The sequence below is a fragment of the Ursus maritimus genome, unplaced genomic scaffold (genome assembly GCF_017311325.1).
Source record: "Ursus maritimus isolate PB19 unplaced genomic scaffold, ASM1731132v1 scaffold_5, whole genome shotgun sequence".
NCBI classification, from domain to species: domain Eukaryota; kingdom Metazoa; phylum Chordata; class Mammalia; order Carnivora; family Ursidae; genus Ursus; species Ursus maritimus.
In genome coordinates, this window is record NW_024426663.1 from 28,712,471 (window position 1) to 28,728,804 (window position 16,334).

The 16,334-nt window shown below is 44.4% G+C and overlaps 1 protein-coding gene across 1 annotated transcript in view; it reads left to right on the forward strand.

The window, feature by feature from the left end:
* Positions 1-16,334, forward strand: part of LHFPL2 (LHFPL tetraspan subfamily member 2) — a 151,078-nt gene that overhangs the window by 71,879 nt on the left and 62,865 nt on the right. Inside the window, exon 3 of the mRNA XM_040622149.1 lies at positions 1,232-1,289. The gene's annotated coding sequence lies outside the window, so the exon portion shown is untranslated. The remainder of the gene's footprint in view (positions 1-1,231; positions 1,290-16,334) is intronic.

The following is a 16,334-nucleotide window of genomic DNA, read 5'->3' on the forward strand; positions in this document are numbered from 1 at the left end:
GAAAATGGGCACGTAGACTTTTCCTGTTTTTCTGTTCATCAGTAGAATTGAGGCTGTCAAATATTTTGTTTCATCTGTCTTAGCTGGAGTTAAAAATACGCCTTGACTCCTAGCTGTGTATTTAATATTTCTTTACTTACATGCGATGTTACATTACAGTATTAAATAGCGTGATTAGGCTAACCATTTTGAAATGAAGAAATTACTTTTAAGCATACAAAAAGCAAAGTTAATTTTATCTGCTAGTTGATTTGTTTTCCAGAGCTTTTGTGTTAAGGAATGTCAGGTTTCTATTTGTAGAGGTAATGACTTAGACTAGCAGGTGTAGAGTAGAAGGTGTTTGCAAGGGGCCACATGGCAGGATGAAAAGATTGCAGTTTGGAAACCCTGGGTCTCTGTGATGCTGGGGAGGTTTCTCTCCTTCTTTCAACATTAGTTTCGTCAACTGTCAGTGGACATACTGTCTGTTTGGAAAGGTTAGAATCTGATGCCGTGTTATGCTGTTATATAATGGATTTCCACCAGATAGTAACTGTGGTACTTTGTATTAGAAATTTGTTCCATTTATGTTTAATATTTCAAAGCAATGCTGAATGGACATTTTGGGATTCTTTGTTTTGTGAACGTATTAATAGGCTTATAATTTTCTAACGTTACCAGAAGACTTGTTTTCTGAGTAAACTAATCATTAAATTCCTATTTCTTCTTTCCTTTGTTTACTGTGTTAGAGTTGTAATGGCCACTTTTCCCTTTCTCCAGTCTTGGACATCCTTGTAAGTTTAGCTTTAAAAGAAGTTAGAGTTGCTGAAAAGGATATAGAGTACTGCCAGGATAGTTTCCTCCTTCACAATTAATTCGTTTCAGCCTTTTAGGACTGTTTATAAAGTGCCCTGAAGGATACAAGTTTTATTTATGTGTTTTCAGGTTGGCCTTTTTGTGAAGGGAAAGGATGTAATAAGGGGCATGTTCATGGGCTGCACCTCCCCCACTGCTCTCGTATTTTTTGGTTCATTGCTGGTTTGGACTCTGTATTAGCACATCAGTGTTCCCACGAATCGGCGGTTGTTCCCACATACAGGTGGCTATATTCTAATGCAGGTTGAACTATATGCTGCCTGGGGGCCAGTATTTGAAACATTACATATTTTAATGAGACACAAAATTGTATGCTAAGTCTTCTTTATGTTTAAAAAAAAAAAATTCCAAGTTTTTTTTCAATTTGTTTCTCCAGGTGGCATTTTTCTGAAGTTGTTCATTGACACTTCCCAGCATTCCTGCAGATAAAATAGGTACGTAGTCAAAATCAGATACCCTTATTAGAACAATTCTTTGGATACACCTTCCAGGTGAGTAGCAAATCACTTCTTGAAAAGGTATAGTGTTTCAGACTTCTGGATCTTGAACGGTCACACTAGTTTTTTTGGTTTTGGTTTTGGTTTTTTTGTTTAAAAATACCTCTTGGATGAGCATACACAAATGTTGTAAAAGACCCTATAAAGGTTCTGTCACCATTTATAAACAAACTTCGGAGCTCTTCATAATGGGCATAGCTGACTCGAAGTTGTCTTTCCTTTTAAGTTCTCTGTGCATTTCACCATGTGTTATCATTTCTCTGTGAAAGGGGAAGTAGAGATGGCCAATTCAAATTACCCGGTTTTATTACCTGATGACAGCTTAGGTAGAGGAATTGCATAAATAAAAGTTGAAAACAGTTGACTAATAGGTGATGTATGATTGAGTCTATAGATTCTGATTTATAAAGGTCACTTTTGGAAAGTGTTAGTAATAATACTAGGGGTTGAGTAATCTCCTACAGTATGCATTCAGGAAAATCAATTAAATAATTGTTTTAGAAGACTTTGTCCATCTTTGATTCTGAAAAGGCAGACAGTACGCAACCTGGTCCTCTAGGGGCCTTGTATTGAACTTGAGGACACAGCTCAGGCAAGTATGTGGTTTGGATGTGGGACCCACTGACGCCCTATCCAGGAGGCTCTGCCATATGCAGTGACTTCACATATTTTCACAGACACCATCTCAACTGTGGAATGGTGATTTTTTACCTGTTTACAGGTAAAAGGCCTGTTTACAGATTCTGGGGAAGTTAAAATTGCCCTTATATAATGAATTGAACCATTGATTTCTGGAATGTTAGTAAATTGTCTAATAGCTACTACTGCTTGGGTTAGATGAGGAAGATTGGGTTCTTTTTTTTTTTTTTATGGGAACTGTAAACACTCGTGAGTTATGAAATTATTTGAGCAAAATTCCTTCTCATGGGAAGGCCAGGGCTGACCCAAGGTGGGTGGGTGTCTTGTGAAGAAGGTTAATCATTGGCGACCTTATCAAACTGATAATCTTGATGTATCTGTTCCGTTATTTATTTACTGGGAGTAGGTGAAACTGATTTTCTATTAATAAAGACTATTAATAAAATATATATATATCTTTTCCTGTATGTTGAAAATAAGGGATTTATTACATGTGATTTTCTGAACCAGGTGTTCATAAGTCTGTTTAAAATTTGGTTAATAATAACACTCTGCCACGCATTGTTCAGGTCCAGACTTTCAGATGTCTGTCAGCCAGGTGACATTGGGGTTGGTAGTGAGGCCTGTTTTCACTCATACAGGTCTACAAGGGAAAATCTTCTCAACAGAGACAGATCTGTGCTGGTGAGAAGTGTGTTTATTTCAACTCCCAGGCACTGTCTGAGTGGAAACAGGTCCAGTTGCCATTTTGTCCATTATGTAAGGAGTCGCCTGTGAACCCCTGAGTTGAGTGTCTCCATATTTCCCATGTAGTCCAATGCCCCACTGTGGGTTGTCACCCTGGATCACTGCCACGCTGGTCTGTTGAATCCAGCTCTGGGGAGAAGCCAATTCCATTCTGCCAGTGCCTCCAGGAGCTAAGTCATGTTCATCCTTGAAGTCCCCCTCTCTGAAGATTTAGCCAGATAAAACTCACCCTTTTTCTTTTTTAAAAATTGGAAGTTCATCCCATACAAGTACAATAAAACGTGACCAAGTCAGACACAGGAGTGGCCTTTTCTGAAATAACGGCATGTGAATTATGAAGAAATCTGACTACTCACGTCGTATCAACTTGTTGAAAGGTTTCTCTTGAACAAGGAGTCATGGCAGTCTGAGGAGGGCTTGTCATCAGGTGGTCCAAGGCTGAGAGTCCCTCTCTGCTGGGCACAGCTGGGTGCAATTGGGCTCCATGATCTAAGGCATGTTCTTTTACCTGATGGAACTCCCATCTCTTTACGTGTGGCTATACCGCTTCCTCCCAGAGCACTTCGGAGGATGCAGCGAGGTAAAGATAGCATGTGTGTGGTGTAACGGCAGCAGCAAGTACCTCCTGCGTGTCGTCTTGGCGTCAGGGACCTTGGAAGCAGGAGCGCCGCATGTGGGATAGAGGAACTGCTCTGCCAGGAACCTCCCATGCAAGGTCCTACCTGCTCTGTTCTGCCCTGCCTACTGGGCGGGTTGTGAGAAATCTTTGAAAAGCGTGAATGTAGGGTGTATAGTTGGTATTAGGGGGCTTCTATTGGGCAGGCTTCTAAAAAAAATCTAGTCAGATTTTCTGGGCTTTAGTCCCAGCTCTACACCTTATAATTAGGTATATGACCTTGAACAAGTTATTAACACCCCTCTCTGGCTCTCACCTGCCTCACAGGATTGCTGTGAGATTAAGTGATGTATTGTGTGTAGAGTGAGGCATATGGAACTAGCACCTAGTGAATCCCAATAAATCTGCTCATAAATTTGCCAGGACATAAGAAGGGAGGCAGAGAATCTGACTTGAAAAAATACCCATGGTTTTAAAATCTCGTGAGTTTGAACTTTGGCTTATTGAGCTGCCTTGTATGTGATGTGATATTACTTAGATCAGGAAGGATCATGTTTTTCCTGAATAAATTGAGAGTGACCTTGTTCTCCAATGTGGGACTCCCTCATCAGAAGGGGGAAGCACTGGGAGTTAGTCTTCTTTGGCTTTCCATTCATGAGTCAACAGACCTTTCCCCATCTGGGGGAATTTTTGCTAGAATTGACCAAATGAGTGAAGTGAGAGCTCTAGACTTGCACTGTCCGTTCTGGTAGCCACTCTCCCCATATGGCTGTTGAGCACTTGAATCATGGCTAGTGTGACGGAAGCACTGAATTGCTAATTTTACTTCATTTTAGTTCATTGAAAATTTAGAACTGATAGTTAATTCAGTTATTGGAAAACTTCTAAGCATGTTTGAGACAACTTGGGCATGCAGATCTATTTTTTCAACTGTACATTTTATATGGTTGAATCAGGTCAAGTATTTCTGATGAAAACTTAGTACCTGAATTAAGGTGTACATTACGTGCAAAGTACACAGCAGATTTTGAAGTGTTAGTGTTAAGAAAAAGGATGTAAAATATTTTTAATACTTTTTACATTGATTATATGTTGAAATGGTAACACTTGGGGTATATAAAGTTAAATATTAAAATTAATTTTTTCTTTTTAAATGTTTCTACTAAAAATTTTAAATGCCATATCTGGCTCACATAATATTTCCATTGGACATCGATGCTTTAGAAGGTCCTTAAAAGGATGGGGTAATTCCTAATTTATTAAGTAAAATACAGTTTTTTCCAATAGATGTGAAGATTGTGAAAGTGTTTTCTTTCTCTTTTTAAAGTTCTTGTTCACCATCTACAGTTAGAGGAATATTTTTAAATATTCAAAATTGGAAAGAAAAAGAAAAGGCACATACATAGCTGTTGTATTACCTGGACCTTATGTCATACAGCCCAAGGCTCAGTTTTGATGTCTTGGTGTAGACCTTTCTCCTCCACTTCCTTCTGAAATGTGCCAAGGGAGGCACTCACCACTATCCACCAGGATATGAACCCAAACACTACTTCTCAGCTAAATGTTCTGTTTCTTTGATGGTTGTTAATTTTGACATTTGATGCAGGTACCATGTTTCCAGGGTCACATTTTGACATGGCCCAGGAGATTAGTGTAGGAACTGTCATCCAGGAGAAAATGACTGTTAACTGCCTACAGTGAATTAGCCCTCTCTCCTTACTATGGTACCAGAAATACAGAGATACATTCTCAAGGGAATGGTTGCTGGCTAGATGCTTAGTTGTCACCAGTGTATGTGTGAAACATGACAAGAGAATCCAGTTAGGATCAACCGTGTGTTTGTTTCTCATTCATGCCCTGCGTGACACTGAAGTGTATTCTAAGAGCTGAGGGAAGAGTATCTGACCGGGGAATCATGCTGGTCTGGGTTTGAATCATGGTTGGCTCACAGGGTGATAGTGGTGAGCTTTCCTAACCTCTGATTCTGTTCCTGTATGATCGGTGCCAACAAAGACCAGCCACTTACCTTGTCAGCATTCTTGCAGTTGTGTGTACTTGATCTGTGACACCACATGCCTTCATGTGATAAACATGGCGGATACATTGCCATCCTCATACTTTTCCAGGCTGAGTAAATGAATGAGTTTACTTTCCGATATCATTCTATTCAGGAATTAAACAGGATTGAGATTTCTGTATTAAATACAAGCCATCATCACATTTCATGAAGAATCTGTAGCCACCAAAAAGTGGCTTCTCCCTGCGTAGAGTTTAACTATTACGACATTGAGGTTTTTCAGTTCCAGGGGCAGAGTATAGAGTTCGTTTCCACCAGTAGCTTGGAAGCAATTAATAGGGGAGGGTGTAATGGCCTTCTTCCTTTACTGAGGGTAAATTGAATCAAATACATGGTGTCTGGATAGGAAAATGATAAAATAAAGTAAAAACAAGATTGTGGTTTTCAAGATTTTAAAAAAGCAAATCAGAGTAATTGGATATATTAAAGACTTAGAGTGAAAGCAGTTCTTTCTCCACTTTTGTTACTTGTGTGTTAACAGCTTGCCTTTTTTATGATAAGTTTTGGCTAGACCTGTGCCATTCGATAGAGTGCTGAGGATTCTTAGCAGGGACAGAATGAAGAGTTGCTTCCCTGGGTAGACAGTGAACTTCTGAGGGCTGCTCTGAGTCTCTGAGTCTTTTATTATACCCTCAGTGCCCAGTACAATGTCTGATGCATAGTTAAGTGCTCACTGAATATCGGTAGAATGGATGGAAGATACATGTCTGTGGTTAGACTATAGAGCTAGTTTTATAACATCCTCTGAAGAGAACTCCACTTTGGGCGTGTTAGGGCTGTACAGCATAGTGTCTCATACGTTAGGTGCTTGCTAAACACTGGGCAATTGGGGGAGTGAATGTAGACTTAAGTTCACCTTCCAGTTTATAAGGGAGTTTGGGAGTATGACCCATTTATAATTTGGGAGGCCGCAAAGGTTCTTTTTTTTTTTTTTTAAAGATTTTATTTATGTATTCGACAGAGATACAGACAGCCAGCGAGAGAGAGAACACAAGCAGGGGGAGTGGGAGAGGAAGAAGCAGGCTCACAGCGGAAGAGCCCGATGCGGGGCTCGATCCCACAACGCCGGGATCACGCCCTGAGCTGAAGGCAGACGCTTAACCGCTGTGCCACCCAGGCGCCCCTACAAAGGTTCTTTTAAGCAAAGAAATGAGGTTAATATTAGGAAGGCACCATGGCTAGCAGATTGACCAGAGGCTGGAAACCAGGGAGGAAGGTGCCCCTGGCAAGAAACTATGAGGGTGGAGAGGGAGGCTTGGGAGGCTCGGGTGGGCAGGGCTGCAGCTAATGGAATGAAGTGCAGTGCCACAGTTGGGCCTGTGTGTGGTTAGCTCTGGAGAGGAGCTGGGGCAGCTCTCTGGATAGGAAGGGTAGTATTGCCGTAAATACGCTTCAGGTACAAGGAGTGGATGTTGAGAGAATTCTCATGTGCTGGCCTCAGTTCTTTTGAGAAGTAGAAAAAGTCATCTGTTTGGGGGAGGATAGGTGAAGCTGGGGGTTCTTAAGCTTCCCTGTGTGGAAAAGAGCTCTTCTCAGTGCTGATGTGCCGAGAACATCATCCTCCTGGAAATTCTGGGCGTAACGGTTTATTCGACGGAGAATTCAGGTCCTCCATCTGATGGAGTAAGTCCACAAGGATGATCTGGATCTCGTATCAGCAAACATAGAGTTTTGTTGTGAGGAAATGCTCACGTCTATGGAAGAGGCTGTATATAGCTCCTCCATCCGGTAGATGTGGTTCCAGTTGGTACTCCTCTTGTTCCATCTGCACAAAGAAATGCTGTGACCCTTACATGGAAAGCTCTTTCACCTTAATGATCCACTTTGTAAGCTGCTCCTGGAAAGGAAGGGGATGAGCCCTCCTCATCTGCATGAATATTCATGGAGGTGGTCCAGAGGTGTCTCCCTCGCCGTCATTGTAAAATGTATGTGTGCTTTTACGTGAAGCTTGTTAACATAGGTAAGTCATAGCTGTATATATTTTTTATCATTTCTCAGGTCAAATCACAGCAATCCCTACTTATCAGAAGGCAGTAGTGTAGTTCTAAAGTCTGAGATCTGCACCCATAAACACCCTATTTGCTCTTTGAAATTTCATCAGGACTTCCTAACAGCAACCGTCTTCTTTTCAATTAAATGTTGATTTAATCTACATTCCCTTTTGGATTAATTCAAAAGCCAAAATAAAGTTTTTGTAATCTTTTGCTTTTCTTGTGCTCTTGTACCAGTGGGAACCACTATTCACACAGTGGTCCTGTCCTTCAAGACGCCAGCATCCCCCGAGCCACTCCCCACATTTCGTAGGGTTAGAGTGCAGGCAGCCTGTAAAGATGCGATTGGCCCCCAGTCTCTGTACCTTATGTTACCAGCCCAGAACAGCCTGTGGAAAACTCTTAAGAGCTAATTGGCAAGCTCAGATGGACTTAGAAATGTACCCAATTTTGATCCAAATTATTCTATGTACGCAGCCAAGTTGTTTTAGGAAATGGGCTCTTCCTGTCATTAACTCACAGCTTAGGTCATCTCTTTCATGTAATGAAGGCAAATATGACTGAGAATTCACTTTAGAAATCTAGTGTGACTAATCTGAAAGAGCTGGTTCCTGTCTTGTGGCCTCATCAACACATTTCTCTCTTCCTGCTTCATTCTCAAACTGCATCCCTGGTCAGTTGAAGTTCCATCCATTTTTCTCCTCATATTCATGGACTGGCTATGGCCTGGGAAGTCACAGCCAGCCTGGCCTCGTGGTCAGCTGCTTTCACGGACCTCTCGTTGTTCACAGTCAGGGTAGCCAACTTACTGACCATTTACACCCCACGGCAGGTACATGGAATCCTCCCCTTCTGGAAATTGTCACACATTTTGGTATAAGGGTGGTTGTAGAGAAGGTCACTTGGGCAAACTTCCAGGAGTTGTGTTTTCTCTAGCTGCTCTTATGCTTGCATATCGTGAAGTCAGGCAACAACCCTTATGGGCTGTTATTGCTGGACTAGAATTGCCAGGGGATGTTTATTTGTGCTTTCTACCGATTATCAAAATAATCCAGGTTCATACAGAAAAGTAGAGACCTGCAGGAGAAGAAAAAATCAGTCTCCTTAGCGGTCACCACTTGCAATCTGGTGGCTAAACCCCAAAGAGTGTCTCTTTTTGTACATTCTTTTCCTCCCATAATTGAGTGCTTTCTCTGTATACAACTTTACAGTCACTTTTTTGTTTACTATGATACTGTATTCATTTCCCCATATCATTAGAAGCTTCTTGTTAAAAGTATTTCAGTGTTGGAAAATTATATCTGTGGTATATACTTAAATCATTTTGACCTTCTGTTTTTAATATTTGAGTTTTCTGATTTTTTAAAATCATTGAATATAAACTCCCACTGTCCTTTTACAGATATTTGTTCAGTTTTAAAAATAGCTCCAGGAACGTTGGGCTCTCCCTGGCAGTAAGAGTGCTTGTTTGAGCTCCCTGTCAGGATCCCTAATGACCTGGATCTTTGCCAGTTTGGGAAATAAGAATGGCACCTCACTTTAATTTTTGCTCTTTTTATTTCTAATGAAATTGAATGTTTTTCATGAACAGAATAGCCACCTGTATTTCCTTTTTTGTGATTATGTCGTTTTCTTCAGGTGAAATTGTCATTTATGAGGGTTGGGATGTTTATGATTTTGACCCCTTTTCCTAGAAAGGTTTATTGAGATGCATAACTTTGCACATACTATCTTAGTAATAGTTCTTGTATATGGAATTGTCCTTTATGGGAGATGAAATCAGGTGTGAAAGTGTCAAAGAGAACACACTTGGAGGTTCTAATATGACTTCTTGGTTGGGACTGTCAGCATCTGGAAAGTCAGCTGTACCCAGGGAGCACCAGACCTGGTAGGCATGCCAGCTATCACCCTGCCTCCTCCCCTGGTACTTCTCCGTCGTCATTCCCCTCCCCCGCCCGCCGCCTGTGCAGGGCACATGGTGTAGCTCATGTTGATGAAATAATAACAATAAACTCCACATGTTGGCTCCTAATAAAGTGTTCACTGACCCCATGAAGTGATTCATACCTGCTTCTCCCTGGTGTTTCTTCTCCGACTGCTTAGCCGACTTCCTTGCCTCTTCCTTATCATTGTTTCCAGGGACTCCTCTACCCCTTTCCTTCTTTGCCTTGCATTCTCCAAATTATGTGGCTCACCCTGTGACTTCAGCTGTCACTCATGGGCCAGACCTCCCAGACCAAACCTCTCCTCCAGGCTGCAGGCCCAGGGGGTCTTCCCCTGGTGTCCCACTGGCAGTTACGATGCATCGTGCCCCAAAATGAACCTCTTCCTTCTCTCTCCCTGGCTTTGTGGCCTGAATTTTCTATCCCACTAAAAAGGCCTCCAGCCCGTCTACCAAGCCAGACACCTGGGCAGCATCTTGAGACCCCCCTTTACCTCATTGCCCACATCCCACAGGTTACATGACGACCTTTCAGTTCTGCCTCCTTCATTAACGCTTCATCTGCATCCCTGTTCTTCCCACTCTGGTCCAGGCTACACTTCTGGGAGGAAGGAAGGTGTGTTTTCCCAATCAGATACAGTCTTTAAAAAAAAAAAAATCAGGTTTCTCTAAAATACAAGGGCATGGTATTTTAATGGAATATTTATGAATTTTTTGCATGTGAATTGAATCCTCATCCATGAATTTACCTTTTATAGAAACTTGAATTCGGTACCTACTTGTTTTAAAGCAAGTTTTAAAGCTTGTTTTAAAGCAAAATATGCCTCGAATGGTGTCTAATACATATTAGTCAAATGAGAGCCCCTGGACATTACTTTCTAGTGAAAGGGTGTTTGATTTGAGGGCTTGCCATTTTTTATTTGGATCTTAATTATTTCCATATTGCAATATGTATTGTTTTTTGTAATATTGGAATTATCCTTTATTAGCTAGCTTTTCAACTTCACCTCCCAGGGAACTCAGGCAAGGAATACAAATATTTTCATAAGATTCTTCGGGGGAGTAAAATTAATATTTTTGAGAATGAAATATGGTGAATTGTCTCCTAAGGATTGAAAGACTTTATTAAGATAGCAAAATATCCTTCCCCAGGGGTACGTTTTTTCAGGGCTTATTGGAAATATGGTGCTGGGAAGAATAAGAGGAAATTTAATGCCATGGACGTTGGAAACAGCCCCTGAAATCCAGTCTGTTTTTAGAACACATATAACACACTAATTCCTGGAGATTTAAGACAGCTCTGTTCACTTCCTGAGGCTGTCAGGCTCATTATGGCTATGACACGGAAAGGTTCTTCAGCACGCATATGCCGCGACAGTGTTTTATTTACTGTGAATATTTACTACTCTTGGACACAGGGTGTCCCTGTCCATCTGCCTTCCCATATTGGTTGTCAGGTTGCTTCCGTGTTGGGACTTCTCTTAGATTGGCTTCGCCCAGAGCAGATCCTATGACCAGGATTCAAGCACAAGTAGGTTGTTGGAAAGTAATTCTGGAAAACACTGGTAAAGGAACAGGTATGTGAACTCCCGAGGAGATGAAAGGCAATGAAGGGATGATTTCGAGTCAGTTGCTGCTGTGGGCACCTGGGCCTGAATCCTTAGTGAATTCTAGGAGGCGTCCTTCAGAACCAGCCCTTGGAGGGCCCAGCAAGCGGGGGGAGACTGCCTCCACCTCCCATCTGTCACTGACGGGTGGCTGCTCTTGAGGCCAGCACTTAAGCCTGCTCTCTGCTTGGGTGGTGGTTGTGGGCGCTTGCTGTCAGCATGCACCCAAGGGAGAGGAGGGGTATGCGTGGGCCACTGATGGCGCCTGCCGAACGCGCTGCTTTAACATTTTAACAATGATATGCAAGGTCACTTGGAGACGTCACAGGTGGTCAGAAACAAAGCACATGCAGAGATTGCTAGCAGAGTGTGAGTTATATCAGTGTCAGATAGATACTGAAGTGAATTTAAAATACTGAGAATTCGATGCCACTGATCCTGAAACGGGGGAGGGAGGGATGTAGGGACAATCTCTGAGAGGTGTCTAGGTGAGGGTCCTAAAATGATACACTGTGCCTCAGTGAAAAACCCTGATAAGCCTTGACAGTAACAGATGGAACAACTGGACTGTCAGGGCTTCTTACAGGGCCGAAGTTTCCTCGTTGCTGATCGGCCTACAGAATTATTACTAAGCCCACAAGGAAATTACGGGTTTTTTTCCATGCACTCAGATCTGGAAGAAAACAAAAATCTGACGGAAATTCGTGGCCAGCCAAGTCTGAACAGAGCCATCCACATTACTTTGGGAAATTCCTGGGGAAGGAAAGAAGGGGGAATCCGAGTTGTTAGTGCCCCTTAAAAAGAACCCATCTCTCTTATTTTTTTGATTCTTCTCTGTTGCACATGGTCTTGAGGACACATCCTAAAATGGAAAATACCTTCTAATATCCTGTTGGCTGTTCTGTGAGTGTCGTTTGGGGGATGAGTGGATACGATCTCAGACCTGTTGTGTGACGGTGGAGCAGCAAAGAGGAGGTCAGTGTCTCTGTCCTCAGTGAATTCCCGATCCAGCCATGAGAGGACGAGCAGAGAAGTCACTGCTTCTGCGATAAAGGGATAATAACTGGGGACAGAGGATGGAAGAACAATTAATTCTGATATTTGGGGAGGGCATTCCAGAGCTGTGATGTTTGAGTTGGGCCCAAGTGATGACTACGTTTCACTAAGGCATGAAGGAAGAGAATGGCATCCAGGGGGGGACGGGTGTGGACGGAGGCAGGGGGCTGGGAGTGCGGGGTGTGCTCAGGGAGCAGTGAGTGGTTGGCGGGACTGTGGTACATGTGTCATGAGGCTGTACCCGCAGACAGGAGAAGTCAGCTTGTCCAAGGCCTGAGGGCCTGGCCACTGCCTTCGTTGTCTCTCCTGTACCGTCAGAAGGCAGATGGCATTGACAGCTGAACCTCCTCTGTCCCCTCCAGTTTCCTCAGCAAATATCCTGGCGTCTTAGAAATAGCGTAGGATGATGAACGGGGCTTGTACAACCTGTGTGGGGCTCAGCGTTGCACAGATGCAGCCTTCTGGCCATAAAACGAACATTTTGCGCTTAGCGGCTGATCCATGATCCTAAATGGCCTTGTCGATGAGGGAAGCGACATGCTTCACACAGGTGGTCAGTATTCGATGTAAAGTATATCCTTGTCCTCTCTTGGCCATGTATTTTTTATCACTCCAGCAAGCCCAGTGTTCTGTATTTCTGGAAATACCCCGCTATATGTAACAGAATTGTTAGTGCTTATCTCTTCCTAGTTCCCCCTTCTCTGCTCTCGCCATGTCATCACATTAGTGTGGGTGCTTTAGGCCGTGCTTCATGGACACATCTGTGCTTAGAATCCCTCACTGCACAGATTGGGAAAGGGAGCAAAGTAGCAAGCCGGCTGCAGGTTTTCTCCCGTACCCCGCTGAGCGGCTGAGTCCCTTGGTTGTTTCTAATGGTTTAGCTACCTTGGTAGAGGGAAAGAGCATACAATGTGGTATCCGCATCCTGGAGCCGTTTCTCACGGTGAACTGGGAGGGAACAGGAGCTAAAACGGACTCCCAGACGCATCTCTAGGAACCCTGAGGAAGTTGGTCCGTTACTCTCTCAGCAGATCCTTGGACCAGCCTCTTGCTCCTTGAAGTCAAAGTTGCGTGTAGTTCATCCATTCCCAGAAAGGCTCTCGAAGGGGCTGTGCTGCGGAACTCCTTCAGCCAGGCACCTCGTTGGTTTCTTAGACTGACCACTGTGCTCAGGGTTCCGTCTCCCGTGGGAATTCCTACTTCCTCTTTATCACACATGGAGTGTTTTTTCCCATGGAATTCCCCCCATTTGTCTGTAGATTCGCTTTTATCCTGTCCTTTGGAACTGCATCCAGGCTTCCAGGAGATGTTTCCCTGATGATTTCACAGCTTAAGACAAAAGTTTTTGATGCCAAAGAAAGACTGAGATGTCTTGGTTCCGATTTAGTAAATTGATCCCTGACAGCTGTGTGTCTTTGGGTGAATCACTGTACTTCAGTGAATGAGTGTGTAAGAGCAGTCAATTCTGAGAAACTTGTAGCAGCCAGAAGCAGTTTCTTCTCTCCTTGTCAGTCACTCTCCCTGATACAAGAGGAGATACAGAGGCAGATAGGACATGTTTTCAGTTTTGCAATTAGCAGTGTGCCTTCCCTGTGCACTGTACTCGGTGTGCCGGGACCGTTCTCGGGTCCGGGTCTTGAATCTGAGGAGACTGCCCTTGTTCCTGGTCTTGTGAGTGCGCGTGTCTCCACGGTCCTAGATCATGGCTTGACTTGGCCCAGCCCATGTGAATCTTCACTCACCACTGGAACCCTTGCAGTCTCATGAGCAGAGCACTAGACCTGTTTTCCCCAATATCATTGCTATTGAAACCTGCCAGTGGAGAACCTGGTTTTAAGGATGGATGAGCTTTTTCTTTCTGATGGAGCAGAAGGGTACGGATTTATGGAAGGGCACAGGTTGGTGACCAATAGGCAGGTAAGAAGTAGAATAGTTCTTCATCAGCTTCTGTGGAAGAATAGCCTTTGACCTCCTGCTCTGCTATTTTTTGTGCTATTTTCACTGAATTTCAAATTTGTGATATTTAGAGTGAATGGTCATGTTCATTCTGTAGGAAACAGTACTAATGTCAATGCACAAAAATGTTAGATCTGAAGAAAAAGCCTGCAAACCTTTGTGCCTACAACTTTTAAGAATGTTTTCTAGGGCTACTCGAGATGATTCTGAGTGGAAGTTTGTTCATTTCTAATTACCTGAGAGATAACTGTGGTGGCTTTTAGTTTTATAACCCCACCTCAGGACTTGCAGTAGTGGTGTCCCTTCCATATATTAGGAGGTGGTCTGGAAACATGTGTGACATTTCTGGGGTGTTTCATAGGTCATCAGGAACAAAGCATGCAAAACCAGAACTACTCCCAAAATTGAGGATTCGTGACCCAGCTTTCCAACTACAACAGGAAAGTAGTCTTTTCTGGCTTCTATAAGGTTATTTGTTGATTGTTAAGCAGGATTTATTTTTATTGTGAGACTTTTCAGACTTTAACATGGTAACGCATACAGCGGCTTTTCAAGGGTGGGCTTTAGGATTTGGCATCTGTTCTGGGATCCCTTTGTTCTAAGAGCACCTGTGACCCCTGTCCAGAACTCGTGTCATTCTGACACACTGGGAAGATGCTGACATGTGGTAGATTTGAAACCGTCACGAATCCTTTTTTTTGCTCTTCTCATCTAGAACTGCAGCCTTATTTCCCTACCCCGTGAGGCTGGGCTGGCCTTCTCACTCACTTGGAGTGACAGATGCAGCCCGAGCATTGTGTGAATCCCAGAGCCTAGACCTCGAGAGGTCTGGCAGCTTCTGCTTTGCCCTGTTGAGACTCTGCCTTGAGACCTGTGTGGAAGGAAGCCAGTCCAGCCTACAGGATGAGGAGAGGCCCACGGTGCCCCCATCAGCAGGCAACATTAACTGCCGCATGTTTGAACGAAGCCTCAGTGGGCCTTCCAGCATGGCTGACCCAGCCCAGAGCAGTGCATCCATGAGCCGGGGCAGAACCAGCAGAGGAACTGCCTGATGGCGCATGAAATCCTGAGAAATAATAAATCCTTGTTTTTGAGGAGCTTTGTTACACAGCAGTAGTTAGCAGGGATACTGACTTAACATAACACCCAACTAAAGACTGAAACGAGACCAAAAATGTGGTGGTTTATCTAATCCGATACTTTCTGTGAGGCTTTTCTGGCTTAAAATGAAATTTCTGGACAGGGATTTTCTAGAAACCCGAGTCAAGTGAATAGTTACCAAGAAAAATGTGTTTCGTGTATGATTAACGGCACCAGAAGCTGGCACCCAGTCCCAGTGTGAGTGAGCCCGCGCGGCTGGCGCTAACGCTGCCTCGGGAGGAAGGCGAGAGGGACTGATGGAGGAGCTGTAGCCTTCCCCCCAGCGTTGTCCCGAGGCCTGTCTGATGGCTATCTCCGAGGTGACCGGGTCACCTAGGGCTCATTCTTCAGGCTGACAATGAGATTCGAGCAGACGCAGCTTCGGAGGCGGCCCCTCTGCTGCCGTGGCTGGCCCGCTGCGGGGATGTGAGGCCTGCCAGTGTTGCAGCCGTACGGCACGTTTCGTTACTGCCGGCTCCTGGGAGCAGAGCTGATGAGCAGATGTCCAAGGCCCCGTGAGGTGCGGAAACGTAAGAGGCCCGGTGCCAGTGCCCCTGGCCGAGGCCCGATTGCTGAGGGCCTGGGGCCTGGCAGCTCTGCGCCCTTGGTTATCACCTTCACCATCTCGTCAGTGCCCCGCGGCCAGGTGGGGCTGTGTGCAGGGACATGGGGACTGCGGGCGCCCGCTGGCAGCTGGGAGGACTCAGAGCCACAGCAGTAGCTACGCCCAGGCCCTGAGGGCTCACAGGGGAGGTCGTGACAGTCAAGCTATGGCCACGCCGGCTGCAGTGAGTTGGGAAGAAGTAGAAGGTTCTGGGAATCATGGGAGTTGGAGCTGGTCATGAAGCCTCTTCCTCCGTCATGGCCTGATCGTTCCCCCTGGGATACTCTGGAGCGGTTTGTAAAATCTGTTTCCGAATGACTCAGGCTGGGAGTCTTCCAGCCATTCCCTTGAGAGATGGAGCGGCTTTTTCTGTGGAGGAAATATTTTCCTCCGTATTGGTTGGGATCTTTTGTTGGTTGGCTCTAGCCCCATCCCTCCTGGCTGGTCTCCCTCAGACCACCCTGAGCAAGTCTCCCTCTACCTCTTGCCTTCCCACAGTTAAATCTATGTCATGCTTCCGCCGAGCAGCCGTTAAACTGAGGAGGAGGGGCCTGCTTCACGGGCTTGGCGCTTTCTGAAGTGATGACTTTCTCCAGCTGTTTCAGCC